Genomic DNA, 18489 nt, shown 5'->3' on the forward strand with positions numbered 1-18489 from the left:
TTTTTTATTGAGTTACTACTAAGTGCTAAGCACAGAGCTTCAGGAACAGACACAAAGATGAATAAGGCAGCCTCCATATCCACAAGAAGCATCAAATGTCTAAAGATGACACATGCTAGTAAATGTAGCATGCTATATTTTAAAGAACATTGGAATAAAACTTAAAAACCCAGATGGGATTCTCCCTTCCTCAAAATCACACTTTCCTTCAATGGCAGGCATAAGTATCACAGCAGGAAAAAATAGAAGTTGGTATGGAAATACAGGGAAAATAGAGTGTAATTTTAACAGTAATCAGAAATATCAGCATTATATAGGTTAAAACAGTGTTTCTTAAAATGTGGTAGTACACATTATCTACCTGAGAAATGGCATAAACATTTTTAAAAGTACAAATTCCTGAGCACCACCCCATAACTACTGAATCGGTGTCTGCATGATGGGAAAAAAAATTAGAAAGGTACATTTTAATAAAGCCTTCCAGGGGATTCATATCTATTGTAAAGTTTAACAACTGCTGAGCTAAGTAAAAATGTGATGAATAACCTAAAACAAACTATCCTTTAAGCCTTTCAGTAATAACTGACAGATTCCTTTGGGGGTAGGAAATGGAGGGAGATGCTCAGGAAGACGAATGTAGACATTTCTTCTCTTGGTAAAAGCTTTGTATTATTTGTACTTTGACAATGTTTACAATGCAGGTCAAGACCACACACTGACAGTTAAATTTAGCATTTTAGGTGCTATGAAGAACTACCTTGGTATGAAAACCATCCAAGAACCCAAGCGATTTAATCCATTTCCCAAGGTGAAAGGCTCAGCCAATTTTGAAGAGTTATATTTTCAAAATGAGGCATCACATTTATTTCTGTGATAATGTGTAATGTTGCAACAAAATTTTAGTTGCTACCCCTTAGAGATTATTTTTGTAAAGACTTCACAATACATATCCTATGGTTTCTTACTAGCATTATGACAAAATATAGGGTAATTTTAAAGGATTGCATATAGCTGCCACTTGACAAAACATCACAAAGAAAGGGGGGTTGTTTCAGTCAATAGAATCCTGACTATGGTAATGTCTAAGAATAAAATAATTCTTAAAGCAAAAAACGTTAACTTGTAGATAGCATTAATAACACACAACTCATCTATACATTTACTCCTATTGAAAAATCTATGAAGAAAATGCTAGCAAATGACAATCCATTTGATTACCTTTCTATACTTCTCTCTCTCCTACTTTTACTTACTAACTTATAACCGGAGGTACACTAAGGAGAAATCTCAGGAACTCAGCAGCCAGGTGAACTTCAAATATGGTTGACTGTATAAGTTATAATTAGGAGTCAACGAAACACAACCTGCATGCAAAATTTGGCCATGGCTTGCTCCTTTTTCTTCTTTCTTTCTTTTCCTTCCTTCCTTCCTTCCTTCCTTCTTTCTTTCTTTCCTTCCCTCCTTTCTTCCTCCTTCCCTGCCTTCCTTTTTCTTTCATTGCTGGCAAGCAAAGTATAATTTTAACATTTTAAATGACTGCAAAGAAAAACAAAGAATATGCAATAGAGACCTTCTATGTCTCCCAAAGCCTAAAATATCTACTATCTGGTCCTTTACAGAAAATGTTTGATGACCCCTTCTGTTACATTATATAAAGAGTCCTATAAAAATGTAGTGACTAAGCAAATTGCTTTGTCTTCCATTAACAAGGCTGAGAAGTTCATTACAGAATTTGGAAGAGTGATATAATGGACTAAAACTAGGATGAAGTGAATAGCAGATCAGAAGGAATATAAAATATGGTAGGAAGAGAAGATTCTAAAAAAGTATAAAAAGTATAAAATTTACTTCTATAAAAAAAGAAAAAGAGGGCTTCTAAATAAATGGTTGTCTTCAGTAAATTTTTAAATGTATTTACCATATTTATGTAGGCCCATCTGGTGAATAGACAAATATCTTTACAAACTTTCAATGAGTTGAAAGTACCAGCATATTCCTGAAATTATAATAACTGATCCTCATAATAATAAATGTGAGTCACCTCAAAATTATGAGTATTGCTTATTAAAGAATGTATTTAAGTCTATAATAAACTCCATGTAGGTAGGAATTGAATCTATATAGTATCCAGTCCAATAGTTGGCTCATAGAGTTCAACAATATTTGCTGAACAGATGAAATAAGAGAACTTCACTCTTACTCAGTCTAACAAATAAATTAGTGCTCACAGAGTGCCTTCTATTACTGTGGCATTAACTCCTTAATAATGTTGATAAATAAGACAGCACTGTACATTAATACTCACATCTTGTTCCTCAATCCTTCATTTTTCATCTATGTTCGAAGGGTTTATAATGTTGGTCACCTAAAGCTTTCCATTTTTCCCCAAAAGAGATATTCATTTCTGTCTTTGTATAACTGTAAGAACTCTTTTGAAAAGAAAATAAAAAGCAGAACAAAACACACACGCGTGCGTGTACGCACACATACACAAACAATTATTATCCCTTCTTCCATTTCTGCTCATTTTATCCACCCCCAAAATTTCTCATTTATGTCTGTAGTAACCTTAAACTGTCCAATGTTAAAATGTTCTAATAGATGACACAAAATCCCCTCTCTACCCCGGGTCAGCCACAGGGAAGAATGTGTGCTACTTGGGTAGTAGTTAGAGATTTCTAAAGTCTTCATAAGCGTGTAGAATGCCTACGAAAAAGAAACATGAACATCACAGACTTCCATGGTGGTGGCATAAACTTTTGCTCAAAATGCTATAAGCTATACAATGGATTAATGCTAAAACTCAATCCTCTTACACTTAAAAAATATTTCACTTTTGGGTGCCTGGGTGGCTCAGTCGTTTTAAGCGTCTGCCTTCAGCTCAGGTCATGATCCCAGGGTCCTGGGATCGAGCCCCACATTGGGCTCCCTGCTCGGCGGGAAGCCTGCTTCTCCCTCTCCCACTCCCCCTGCTTGTGTTCCCTCTCTCGCTGTCTCTGTGAAATAAATAAATAAAATCTTTAAAAAATATATATATTTTTACTGTTTAATCCTATCACCTTTCTTCTTACCACTCTCTTTGTGATACTTGAGAACCTTTCAATCACAATACAAAATAACAATTATTAGAATCAGAAGACACAGGAATTTAATTGAATCACACAGAACTTGAAAGGCCATAAATTACTACTGTACCACTTGGATGCCCTCCAGGGTATTGGAAATGAAAGGAATGACACTATTTTTTAATCATTAAAATAGAAAAAAAATCACCTAAAATGTTGAAAGCAGTTAAGAAATAGAAATGAAAAAGAGGGCTGGGATGAGCAGCAAAGCAAGCATAGGTTCTGATAAAATATACTGAGAAATCCAGCCATAAGTAGTTAATAAAAATAGAAAACTGTGTGTTAAAATATGTTATTACAAATTATAACAAGGATTCTCTGAGGGTGGAAAATACATAAAACACGTGGATGGAGGAATTTTGGATCAGAATGGATCTCTTCTAGCAAGATAAAATTGAAGTCAGGTTTTAAGGTTGATGTGGTAGGTTGTTTGCAAAAATGGCCATAATAATGCTATATCATCATGTGCATCTTTGTGATGTGACTTTGCCACTACCTCTATGAAGAATAAAATTTACTTCTGTTAGAAAAAAGAAAAAGAGGGCTTCAATAAAAGGTTGTCTTAAGTAAATTTTTGAGTGTATTTATCGTATTTATGCAGTGCAATCAAACATAAATGGCACTTGAAGAACACTACAATGGATGTTATAACTAGATTATCTTTATTTACCACCAGTACTTTCAAAGGAGTCTAGAAAACCTGTCAAATGCACTTCATTTTCTGTCCAGAGTGTTCACAATCTTAATTAGTCGTAACAGATAAAAGAAAAATAAAATGAACGATGCTGAAATGACTTCTAATTAAACTAATAGGTTTCAGCTGTGTTCATATTAGCAGTGAATCGAGAAAAAGGAATGTATGGAAAATATTTTAAATAAAACTATATGAATGCCCTATTCGCATTAACTGCAGAAATGCTTCTGGGAGTGACAGATGTGACAAATTATACCTGTATTACCAAATGACACATTAGAAAGAATGCTAGATTGGCGACTAAAGCCTTGATCTCCGAGAATCTTCCACTAATTAGCAATATGATTTTAGGCAGTCACTTAACTTTTACAACCCGTGTTATGGACTCACCCACTGTTAACATGTGCATGTAATTCCTATTATACAGATCATACATTTAGATTCTAGCCCTCTGTATTAAGGATTATTTATTGTGGCAGAGACTACAAAATGTTCATCAAAAAAACACTGCCTTTTCTTCTTAGGTACACAGTAGACTATACTTTCTGCTTCCCTAGCAGGTAAGGGTTACCATAAGACTGAGTTTTAGACAACAGAATCTGAGTGAATATGCTGTATGCCCATAAAATCCTCTACTCCCTAGTCAGTTGGCATGGAGATGACCATGACAACCTGGAAAGCCAAATGTTAAAGACTACGGAGGAGAGTTTACTTGCCAAACTGTTCACCATCTAAGATTACGACTTGAACAAGAAATCATTTCTATTGTGTTAACTCTCTGAAAATTTCAGTATTTCTATTATAAAAGATAACACTACCTTAATCAGTATCTTTGCTCAAGCTGCCACGATAAAACATCACAGACTTGGTAGCTCATAAACAACAAAAATACATCTCTCACGGTTCCGGACGTTGGGAGTCCAAGACCAGGGCATAAGCATAGTCACATTTTGGTGAGAGCTCTCTTCTTGGCTCAAAACTGGGGCTTTCTTGCTGTGTCCTCATATGGTAGAAGGAGGCTTGGGATCTCTCTGGAGCTTCTGTTGTAAGAGTACTTAACCTATTCATGAAGACTCTACCCCCATGACCTAATCACCTCCCAAAGGCCCACTTACTAATACCATCATCTTTGAAGGTTAGGTTAGAGCATATTGTGTCACTGAGGGCTAAGAATGTCAGTCACTGTGTCAACAGTAGAGAAGCATGAGATCCATTAACTGAATTTCAGAAATGTGAGGAAGAACACTGGGTCTACTACAGACCAGGAATCATACATTTTCTCGGTGGGAAGATGGAACTTGCCATACGGAAAAAAGCCATAAGCTAGATAAAGTACCCATGACATTGTACTGTCTTTTGCAGACTAGAGCTTAGGGAATACAGATGGCATCGGGTCAGGGTAAGGCAGCTACCATGAAAGGGTAATATATACACGTTCTAAGTTAAACTATATAAAAACTATATAAAATATTTCTTGTATTCATTTTCTTTTTGTTGTCTCAATATTTATTAATGTATTAATTCTGAATTCTAAATTGATTCAAGTATTTTAAGTTATATCAAAGAGGGGATTTGTGACCACCATTTTCTTTCATATATCCTATAATTCAATGATACCTCCTACTGGTCTTAGAATAAAATGTAAAATTCTAGGCATGGAAGAAAACTTACAGTACAACAAAGTATGGAAATTGGTCAAAATGAATAACTTTATAAGTAGATAGAGAACAATTTTAAAATCTAAGTTTATTAAGCCTTCAAAAGTTAAGGTGATTTTAAGTGTATCCTTTTAAAAGCTTCCTTCTGCTGACACATATTCCCTCATTTAATCAGGCGAGGGCAGCAAATCAGGTAATTGTGATCTTGAATGTGCCTTATTTATCATCTGAAAGTACTTTCGATTAATTTTTCTAAGATTTTATTTATTTATTTGACAGAGAGAGAGAGAGCACGGGCACACAAGCAGGGGGAACAGCAGAAGAAGAGGGGCTTGATTCCAGGACCCCGGGATCATGACCTTAGCCGAAGGTAGATGCTTAACCGACTGAGCCACCCAGGTGCCCCAGTACTTTAGATTATTATTGCAACCAATTCATTGAAATGACTGATAAATTCTGTTTGGATGTAAAGGGCTAAATGGGAATCATAATGGTGAACAGTGGGTGGCATGCTCAGGATAGTTTTTCAACAAATACTACTTTGTATCTATCATTGGCCAGGCACTGTGCTAAACACTAGGATGGCATTATATGGTCTTCACTCTCATCAATATTAAATGCTATTGGGATACTGACAATGACAAATAAAACAGTTTGCTAAATACTATGAAGTGATATGTACTGAATGCCCTGGTAATATATAAGATGGTCTCCTAAATAATACATGTGCTTATTCATTTGTCACTTTTCATGTATTATGCACTATGTTTCAGAAATCTTAGCTCATTCTGCTTTTCCCAACAACCTTATAAAGCTGCTGTTATTATCATACTTTATAGGAGAGTAAAATAAAAGTCAGAAAGACCACAAAGCCAGTGAGGAGCAGAGCTGAGATCTGAACCAAGTCCTCTGAATTCCGGAGCCCACGCTCAAGAGCCGAGGATGGAGAATGAGTAGAGGCAGCGTCAGACATTATTTTGAGAATGTTGGAAAGCTCAAGAGGAAAGAGTCCCGTGACTCATGACTGATGTCTGCTATGGGCATGGAACAGAGAGTGACAGCACAAACACCATAGCTGACATTATATTTAAAACATGCTACCTTTCATGGCCATACCAGATGAGCAAAATGGGAGGATGAGGAGAAAGGTAGAATATGTGTTTTGCTTAAAGTGGGTGGGATCAGGAAAGGGAAGTTGAGATCTGAATTAAATGCTGTGTTTGCTTTCAATTCATATCTTCCCCCTTTTTTAATACCAGGAATTTATTCTTGATTAGTTTTCTGGTCATAGAGCTAACAACAACCCCCTAAAATGATGTCACAGCCAGACGGTCCTGCCACTAAACACAAATCTAATCTGTTGGTCTGATCTGAATGCAACATTTTTTCCCCCTCAGAGAACACAAAGGGGGGAAATGAAAATAGCCTTCCTGAAATGAAACAATTCCTTTACAAGAAAGATCCCACAGAAATATTTAAATTTACACGTTAGTTCAAGCTGTTAGTTTCCTAGCTCACCACAAATAGAATCAGTACATATTGGGTATAAATGTTATTCAACATGGCTCTGCACTGTGAGGTTAGGTAACACTTCGGTGCAATTAGAGACCTCCAAGCCATAAGCCGCCTTTTTTGGTTTGCTTTAAATAGGAACTCTAAAGTTCCACTACATTCATACTCAGGTTGCCATTTATTCCTATACAGTACAGGTCTAGGGACAATTTATGAGAAGCTCTAAACTCAATGAAGATAACATTTTTCTCTCACTTTCATGGTTGTAGGATGGTTATGAAGTATTTAAAATTTTTTATAGAACATTTTTTTTAGAGAGGGGGAGAGAGAAAGAGAGAGAGAGAGAGAGAGAGAGAATCTTAAGCAGGCTCCATGCCCAGCACAGAGCATAATACAGGGCTCGATCTCACAACCCTGAGATCAGGACCTGAGCCAAAATCATGTGTCAGATGCTTAACTGACTGACCCACCAGGCACCCCTATATAATAGTTTTAAATAAAATAAAACAAATACTAGTGGGTGCCTGGGTGGCTCAGGTGGTTAGGCCTTCAGCTCGGGTCGGCTTGGGTCAGCTCAGGTCCTGGGATTGAGCCCCACACTGGGCTCCCTGCTCAGTGGGGAGATTGCTTCTCCCTCTGCCCCTCCTCATACTTATTCTCTCAATCCTCTCTCTCTCAAATAATAAATAAATAAAATCTTAAAAAAAATAGCCTATCAGGAGCCCGACATGGAGCTAGTTATAATGATATACACAGACTTAACATGTTTCTTCGAGTTTTGTTTCCAGTGGCTACATAATTTTCAGTGATCATTTATTCCTGAGAGTGCCATAGATGGTATTATACATTTGAACAAGATTCTTAATTATGATATAGTGTTGTCAGTGTACACAAGGTTTTAATCACATTACTTAGGGAATAAATGCAAAGCCAGGAGTTTGCTGTCAGCACAATGATAACTCTATCTGATTGGAGCCAAACATATGACTGAATCTATTTGTCTAGCTCTGTCAGATGTGTAAGTGCCACTTCTCCAGGGGTGATGTGGTTACTTGCAAACTGTCAAAAGAGTCAACAGAGAAATATAGTGATATATCTTGGAAATTTCCCATCTGGTTGTGATTCTTTTGGATAATGGAGCTAATATTCTATTTATCTCTGTATATCTATTAATCTAGTATATAGTCTAGGTATAGAAGGAGTTCAGTAACTATTTTTGACTAATAAACTATTCAAGAATTTTTGTAATAACTACATAATATGTTAAAAGAGTTTCTCTCCTATTCCTTCAACCTCTATCATTTCTGGGATTGACAATTTAGTAAGGAACCTGTTTTTGAAAAGACACTGGCTTAATATTAAGTTGTATGCACTGCATTAAAAATACCAAAGTATACATTTATAGTTCCAACTTAACATCTTTCAGGAATTAATTTTCTGGAGAACACACACACTACGTACAATAAGTACGTCGGAACTACCTTTTACAAGATGTGAGCACACCAATTATCCTCAGCAAATGAATTTAGTTTACAGAGTTTATCCCTACTGAAAACAAAATTACTTAGGATTTAGAAAAGATTTGAGATTTAGGACTCTAGTCATGAAGTTAGTGTACATTCTTGCATTCTGAAAATACTCTATGCTGATGCATAGTAAAAGAGCTACTTCATCAGCAATAAGAAGGAATCCAAACATAGAGCTTTTATTCCTCCCAAGCATATATGTCACTTTTATTTCCCACCAATTTTAAGAAATAAATCTCCACAGATACACTGCTTCTTTCTGTTCTTCCCCTAGTTACATTTTCCTTTACCTTTTCAAATGGGTAATTGACTGTCTTCTGTGTACCTGCTGTGCAGAAAGCCTGTGTCAAGCTTATAAATATTCACAAGAGAGCACATATTATGTTCCATGTCTCTTGGGCATGTGTAGAGCAGTGTATTGCAAACTGCAAGTTGTAGTTTGAAACCATTAATAGGTTATGAGAGCAATCTAAAGAATGTTTACAGGGGCACCTAGGTGGCTCAGTCAGTTGGGCATCCAATTCTTGATTTGGGCTCAGGTCATGATGTCAGGGTCATTAGATCGAGCACCACATCAGGCTCTGCACTTGGTGGGGAGTCTGCCTGAGATTCCCCCTCCCTCTGCCCCTCCCCACCTCTAAAAATAAATAAATAAATCTTTAAAAAATGTTTAAAGAATTTCTTAAAACATGGAATAGACTGGAACTGAATAGGACAAACACAGTTAAAACAGAGACTTCATGTATAGGGTAAAGGGTAATTGTTCAATAAATTTTTGATTCAGTTTTTGTGTGTGTGTGCGCACACATGTGTGGAGTAGGTTGCAGTCTGAAATGTATTACTTATTCTGGATCCAGTCAAAAAGTTTTGAAAGCCACTTTAATATAAGAAAGGAGATCAAATTGCAGTTTTCATAATGGCAAAGTCTACTTCAGCATCATATCTAATGATATGATATATATCATATCCCTCTTTATAATCAAAATAATCAATATGGTCACAGCTTTATCTCCTTTGGCTAAACGTGTCATAATATACTTTTTTGGTAGTTCATGTGGCTAGTTTGTTTATTCAGCTACTTTTGTGTTATTATTTTTAACCACATGCTACTCTTAACAAAGTTTAAATAATGTACCACACATCCCACTGCATTCATGAGCATTTCATAAAAATGAGAATCTTCTTTTTAATTACAGTAGAAGTTGACCTCAATATAAAAGATTTAACATCTCACATGATCAGCAAGTTCACCTCCTTTCTACTCAGGCTATTTGGTAAAGTAAGAGTAAAGAGAGTCAAATGAAATTTTCAAACTAAGTAAACTTAAAAATATGCATGTATGACCTCAATTCACACAATTATTCATAAATCAGACCTAAGGATAAGATCTTTATCATAAATTTTCTTTCAAGAAGTTTATTTAACTAAAACACCATACTGCATATATATCAACCACTAAGTGCATATAAACTAACTGTAAGTAAACAGTAAGGCTTCCTTGGCAACCTCAAATAGCAAATCTATTTCCCCACCACAGAGTTGTGCAATTTTATTTCTTTTTTACATTGGCTATGAGAATGAGCATTCACTTGCTTTACTATACTATACACTAGCCCTATAACTTTCCTGGGTTTTCCACGCAGATGTTAAATCATGGAATTGGCTTGGAATTTCTTCCAAGGTTTGTCTTGGCATAAATCTTGTTTCTATTTTCTACTGCTACTTTATTTCACCTTTGTGATTGCTTCAGTTATGTTCCCTCTCCTTTCCCCTTTCTGGGAAGATATGAGGTAAAAACATCATTAAAAAAATCATTGCTTTTTCCGTCTCAAAGGGAGGTAGTCATACCCCACAGAATCCTCTACTATCGTCATTGCCTGCTAAATCCTTCAATCTTTATCATCTCTCCAATCCTTCTATATTAGCCCTTAATATTATGTTTGTATGTACTTGTGCACAAATCACTATACTGATTGATTTTCTTAGAAAAAGTAAAATAATGCACTTATCATGGATATTTCTGATAATCATTATCAGTATTCAATAATCTGGGCTATGTTTGTGAAAATAATATGCTTCCTGTTTATTTTCAAATGATTTAAAGAGTTTAAGGTTGCAAGTTTTTTTCTTAAACAATGCCTAAAGGTACTCAACAATGTGGCTCATTCATGCTCAAATCATAATAAATATGGATTTTCAATATGGCTCCCAAGAGATGACAATATGATTATTTAAACATGTATTAATAATATTTTGAATAGGCAAGAATTAACAACAAATATGTCAAAGGGGGTACAGAATTCATTCCACATTTGGCTAGCACATACACAGATCTGAGAAAATACTAAAAATTTACCCTAGACAATGTGCTTGTCAGCAGACATCCTGTACTGGATGTGACTGTTTCTTTTTTTTAAGATTTTATTTATTTATTTGACAGAGAGAGACACAGTGAGAGAAGGAACACAAGCAGGTGGAGTGGGAGAGGGACAAACAGGTGCCCCGCCAAGCAGGCAGCCCGATGCGGGGCTCAATCCCAGGACCCTAGGACCATGACCTGAGCTGAAGGTAGACGCTTAATGACTGGGCCACCCAGGTACCCCTGGATATGACTGGTTTGATGCTGTGAAGGAACACTACAGAGAACATTCCTACCACTGCATGGAACAGCCAGTTTTGAAGATAAGAGTTCACATGAGGACAGCACTTTGTTAGAATTTAAAATTTACAGGATGAATTGTGTTCCCCCAAAAGATACATTCAAGTCCAAATCCCTGTTACCTATGAATGTGCCCCTATTTGGAAATAGGGTCTTTGCATATGTAATCAAGTAAGGTCCTACCAGAGCAGGGTAAACCCTAAACTGAATATGACTGGTGTCTTTACGATAAAAGGAAAAGGGACACAGACACGGATACACAGGAAGGACACTGTGCAACAATGCAGGCAGGGATTGGAGTGATGCATCTCCATGCCAATGATACCAAGGACTACCAGCAACACCAGAAACTCAGAGAAAGGCAAGCACAGATTCTTCCACTAGAGCCTTCAGGGAGACCATGGGCTTATTGACAGCTTGATTTCAGACTTCAAGCCTTCAGAACTGTGAGATAATAAATTTCAGTTGTTTTGAGCTGCCTGGTTTATGGTACTTGTTATGGTAGCCGCAAGAAACTAACAAAGGTGTGTATTTATAACATATAAGGATTTTATGTGTTCTTCTCATTGATATGTATGGTTCAGCAGCAAGTATGAGAATGTTAGGAGTAAGCATCTGCCATTATTACACAGAAACTCAGAATTTGGACCACCTTTAGAGTTGTATAGACAATGGACTAAAGAGACAATGAACTAAAGTTATATAGACAATAGTCTAAAGAAACAATGGACTAAAACTATCACTAGAGGATGGAACAGGGAAGAGTATGAGGGGGGAATAAAAGACACACAATAAAGAAAGAAGAAATAGCATGATGATTGTGAGCAATGAAGGTGGGTTTCCTCCCTTCTGGAGAAGATAACCAGAAAGGTGATAGTTCTCACCTTTTGCTGAGACTTCAGAAGCTTAAGAAGTAGTGATTATATCTGAGATACTTCATGGTCTTATCAAAATCTAATCTAGGGTCAAGCAGGAAAGGTTATGAGCAGAAGTTCCATGGACTCTCCAAGCCTTTGTCTTCTCTAGTCCCAAAGTCAATCTTGGTTATACACTGTGTAAGTCAACGCCAGGCAAATGGGAAAGAAAGTCCACTCATTTGAAGAAGAAAACTACTCACTAGATTTCATTTTATTGTATTTTTTACTTTTGCCTAGAAGAGCTCCCCTTGGAACAATCTCCCTGATAGCTTCAAGTATCTATCTCATGACCTACAAAATGCAAACTGGCTACATTCCTATCTAAAATGACACTTTCTCTCCTTCCTCTTCCATCTCAAAATTCTTATGTCTCATTTTATAAGCTAAGAAAAGCTCACCTGACTTATTGCCCCTAAAGCACTAACTAAAATAAAGATTTCCCACAGAGATTTAATTAAGTAAGATATGCAAAAGAGAGACATTATTCCACACATATATCATAGATCTATTATCTTTTAACAGTTCCATTTAAGCTTATGCTCATTTTACCCTTTTAATGTGATTTCTCTCTCTCCCATTTCTTTAATCTTTGATTTTTAATAGGAATAATTGCAGCTAATGAAAAATAAAGGATAATCCCATAAGATACTTCTGGCATTTTATTTGTATAGATTTAAAAGACAGACTTCAAGTGCCAATCCAGAATTTAAGACTTTACAAATCTGACCATGAACAACCTCAGCAAAAATTTTTGAGAAACGCCAAAAATCAGAGGAAGCATATTTATTGACTATGGTGTGGCACACCACCATGTTGTACACATTCTGCCATACACACAATATTATTTAATTCTATTTACTTTGTCAGACAGACATATCTACATCTACTGAGACACATAAAATGCTACAGAACCAGCAAGAGAAAAACTGGTTCAGGTTTGTATTGCAGTAAGTCTATGTTTTTTCTACTCTTCCACCTTACTATCAGATGTACAGTAAACATTCAGGTCCATGCACCACACACACAAACACACCATATATACAAAATGTAACCAAGGGATTAAGAACATTGCCTCAAGAGTTAGTTTCCTTGGATTCAAGTCATAGTTGATATATTACTTATGTCTCCTTGGGCAAATTAATTAATCTTTATGTGGCTCACTTTCTTCCTCTATAAAATGAGGTTAATAATAGTACATTTATTTGTAGGGCTGTTGTAAACATTAAATGAGTTAATCCATCTACAGTATTTAGAAAGTACCTGCCATGTAGCAAGTGTAAAAATTAGTATTATTTTATTCATACACCTACAAGTATTAGTTTATTCATATAAACACAAATACTTATGTGTCTATATCATAGAGTCATCAGGTTGGTGATTATATAAACCACAAAATATAAAACACAAAGTACCCAATTTTATTGTCAATATAAAATGCTTTGTTTTCACAAGATTTCATGAGTCAAATCACTATATATGAATATGGCATAAAATTTGCTCAACAGAGTTTTTGAGCATAGATATAAAGTTTCAGTTACAAAAATTTAACAATAAATCAGGGTTATCTTGAAAAGTTACTGCAGGATACTCATTTTAACACACACATATATATATATTCACATTTAAAACATAATAAACTATGGGAAAACTAGAGAAGCTGTACAAATAGAAAATATGATCAATTTTAGGAGATTTGAATTTAATCTAATCTCTACCCCTTTGTGCTATAGTCCAGACTGTCAATCAGCAGATGATTGCTATTATATTATATATATATTTTTTAAGATTTTATTTATTTATTTGACAGAGATAGAGACAGCAAGAGTAGGAACACAAGCATGGGGAGTGGGAGAGAGAGAAGCAGGCTTCCCACAGAGCAGGGAGCCCGATGCGGGGCTCGATCCCAAGGCCCTGGGATCATGACCCAAGCCAAAGTCAGATGCTTAATGACTGAGCCACCCAGGCACCCCTGCTATTATATTTTAAAGGAGCTATTACTTTAATATAAGTCTTATACTTTTTTATGCATAGTATACTGCCTGTCACATAGTCAATCCTCACTAAATATTTAGTGGATTTATTGACTAGTTCATAAGGAAATTATAACATATATATATCAATAAGAATGACATTTATTTAGCATATCATTATTTAGCATTCAAACATATGGAGAACTATTTGATAACATCCTTGCCATGTTTCTTGCCCCAAATTCTTTTCCTTCAGAGGAAAAAATAATTTCCAATTTAGGGCCCTAATTGCTATGCCAACTAATACTAATATACATCAATTCTTGTTTTTACTCTCAGTCTAAAGACAGACTCACCTACAATACGAAGAGCCATATAATCTATACATCTCTTGATTTAGTCCAAAGGGTCCCTGTCTGGCATCCTGACCTTTAAGAAGAACTTGGAGGATTATTGTGTTACCTGTGTCTTATCAGATATGCTTCACAGGTAAGACATAAAAATTCTTAGTTGGCATATGGTTCAGGAATGTCCTCTGGGTTATTAATCAACAAGTAATCTTTGGTTCATTTCAGTTTCCTTTCCTTTTTTTCTTCAACTGATCTATCATTGAAAAAGACTTTGTGAAAGGTAATGGCAGAAAAGTTTTGAAAAATCTACAAAGTTGTAGTGAAATTAGGTACTGAACACTCTCTCACAGGTCATATCAAATGTGAGGAATTTTACTAGTCACCGTGAAATATTGGGGCCATCTGTTTAATTCCATTAATTTGTAAACTTTTGGACTATGGGAATTTTCAATATGGAGGCCTCTGCACTCCGTTATATTCTATTTCCCAAAATATAGGCCTGAATAATTAAAGGACCTTCTGACAGGATAACAAATAAACCTACGATGGGTTATAACAGATGTAGCAGATATTGGCAGTGCTAACACCCACATGAGACCTTTCTGTGTGCACCCCTCACCCCCTTTCCAGGTTATCTACATATGCCTGAAGTTTTCTGGGGTTTGTGTGTATGTGTGTGTGTGTGTGTGTGTGTGTGTGTGTGTGTGTTTATTGTTTTTGTTTTAGTTGGAACCTTGGTAGGCGAGGATAGGCAGGCCAGAAATACAGGACAATTAACATCTCGCAGGGAGCAGCCTTCAACCAATATTCTCAGAAACTGGTGGGTAAATATACCAGCCTGCCTGCCCTTGCCATGAATAGTAAATGTGAGGCAAATACTTTGCAGCATTTTCCAGGGGGAACAAGTTTCAGTGACCAGTGTGGAAGCTGTTGGCCATCCCTCCCCTATATCACTTCTCTGCTTCCCTGCCAGTGTTCCTTGCATTTTCCAAATAAAGTACTTGCACTTTAATTCTGCTTCTAGAAGAACCAAAACTTAAGCTATGTGCCTCCACATTCTTTAAATAAACATTTGCTAAGCACCTTGTATGTTCTAGTTACTAGAAAAACAGCAGTCACCAAAATGGTCAAAGAGTCCCAGCTTTAATGGAACTTTCCATCCTGGTGGACAAAAATAGAAAAAATAAAGAGGGAGGAAAACACAGATGTGTTTGTGTGTGTGTGTGAGAGAGAGAGACAGAGAGAGACAGAAAGAGGTACAGCGAGAGAGAGAATAAAGGGATAGGAAGTTCAGGGAATACAAAGGAATGAGATTATGATGACCAGGGAGGCAACACTGATAAAAAGATACTGCAACAGAGACTGAAGGAGATGGAGGCTGTTCACGTGAGTGTTGGTAGAAGAAATGTTCTGTCTTAGGAAACAGTTGCAGAGCTAGCTGGGTGGCTCAGTTGTTTGAGCATCCAACTCTTGTCTTCAGCTCAGGTCATGATCCCAGGGTTGTGAGATTTAGCCCCAAGGTGGGCTCCACACTCAGTAGGAGTCTGCTTGGGATTCTCTTTCTCCCTCTCCCTCACCCTCTGTCACTTCCCCCTCTCATGCTCTCTCAAATAGACAAATAATTTTCTTTCTCAAAAAAACAAATTTTTCTTTTTAAGAAAAAAGAAAAAAAAACAGTGATGCAATTGTCTTTTGTCAGAAATACGCTGACCTTTTTAGATGAACAGCAAGGACACCAACATGTCTGGAATAAAGTAAACAGGGAGAGTTAATGAGAGGAAGTCAGGGAATATTTTGTAGGGACAGCCGAAGGACTTTGGTTTATATTCCAAATGAAATGAGAAGCAACAGAAGGTTCTGATAAGAGGAGTAATGACCTGACTTGAGTTTTATTACCATCAGTCTGGCAGTATTGAGAATAGCCTGGAGAATTCTGGGCACATTTTGAAGGCAAAGCCAACAGGATTTGCTAATGGTTGGAAATGAAGTAGGAAAGACTGACAGGATTCAGGGATAATCCCAAATTTGTTTTTTGTTTGTTTGTTTGTTTTATTTTTGTTTTTGTTTTATCTCTGTAACTGGACAGCAAGAGACAAGGAAACTACAGAAAATCAGGAATTTTGTCATGAATATGTATAGTTTGAGCTCTATTTGAAATCTAAATAAACAAGTTGAGTATGCAGATAGACATAAGAATCTAGAATCTTAAGAGTTAAGGATTGGAGATGTACATTTAAGAGCTGTCAGCATGCAGAGGTAACCTGAAAGTGAGAAAACTTGATGACATCATCAGGAAAGAATGTAGACAAGGAAGAGAAGATAGAGGACTGAGCACTGAGCACTCCAACATTCACAGGTCTGGACGATGAGGATGGACTAGCAGAGGATATTGAGAAGAAGCAGGGAATGAAGCAGGGAGAAGACCAAAATGGAACAGTCTGCATTTCTAATTTCCTGTAGTTACAAACTTTCTAAAATGTACATATATTCCTGTAATTTAAAAAAATGAAACAGGTAAAATTTTGTGCTCAAAAAGTAGCAAAAATATAATATCAAGATGTTTTACTAAAATTCACAGTAAGGGGGTGCCTGGGTGGTTCAGTTGGTTGGTTGAGCCTCTGACTCTTGGTTTCGGCTCAGGTCATGATCTCAAGGTCATAAGATCAAGCCCTGCATCAGACTCTGCACTCAGTATGGAGTCTGCCTGAGATTCTCTCTCTCTCTCCTTCTCCTTTTGCAGCCCCCCTCCCTCCCTCTCCCTCTCTCTCTCAAATAAATAAATAAATAAATAAAATTTTAAAAATAATAAAAAATAAAATTCACAATGTTTCTTACTTATTATATAATTTAATATTACCAGTTAATATAAAATTAAAGAAAAGCTTTCTGTGAACTGTTATAGGCCATATACATTTAGATTTCTTTAAAAATAGGTATCACCAGGGAACACATATATAAAGCTAAAGTTAAGATAAATATAGTATGTAAGAATCACTACATTAACTTGCTCAAAAAGATTTTATACACACACACACACACACACACACACACACAGATATATATACAGATTCAAGGGTCCAAGAAGGAATGTGCATTTTAAATAAGAATCCTGAGAATTTTCATTTTACAAATGAGAAAAACAAAACAGAGTCTTCAAGGGATTAAGTTATACAAGTTCTCATAGCTACTAAGTGATAAAAATGGCATCTGATTGCAGCTAATAGAAGGAAAACACATAATTACACATTAATGAAACACATTATTCTTTTAGAAGAAATTAAGAATGGCATGATCTACATGATTAAATACAGTCAAACGAAAGTGCACAAAGAATAAATGGTGTAATGGAAAAGGAAGAAGGGTCTGTGATTTTGCACCCAACTCTACCACTTGGTGTTGCAATAAGCAAATTCCTTAATTTACCTAAACCTCAATCTCTTCATCTGGAAAATGGAAACAATATCAATACTAACAGTGCTCAAACTGGGTTTCAAAACTCAAATGAAACACTGGTTTCTTAATCTAGAATGTGTTGCAGTTTTGAAACACAAAGTCATAAAGTTTATCATACCTGCATTCTGTATACATACATAAAAATTAATCATTAGAAGCAAAATTAAATGTTTTCCAATAAATGGATGCAAACCAAATAGTATCTTATATTCAGGGGCAGCTAAATGTAAGCACCACTTGTAGGTGGGCAGATGTCTCCCTCAGCAGTCATGTGCTGTCTTCATACTTTGGTCTGGTACCTACAGAAACACATTTACCATTATATCCAGGTTCTGTGAATCAGCACCCTACTCTCTTCCTCTTAGTCACGAGAAGAGTCAAGCTTCACTTAATTTGACTCATTGAAAAGAACCTTATTTTCTGTAAGTCCATCCCAAGATATGTACAATTATAAAAGGTGAACAGAATAAAATCATTCAAGAGGTAATGACTACTTTCCATATTTTGTAGCAAATATGCCTCCAAAAACAGCAGAAAGATCACCAAGGCATTATCAATTTCATGAAACATGGAAGATAAAAGTGAATTTAATAATTGGCCATGATCCTCTGGCCACTGATCACTG

Source organism: Eumetopias jubatus, unplaced genomic scaffold (assembly GCF_037043125.1).
Source record: "Eumetopias jubatus isolate StellerSeaLion01/CBP00866 unplaced genomic scaffold, mEumJub1_p1.0 scaffold_15, whole genome shotgun sequence".
Classification (NCBI taxonomy): domain Eukaryota; kingdom Metazoa; phylum Chordata; class Mammalia; order Carnivora; family Otariidae; genus Eumetopias; species Eumetopias jubatus.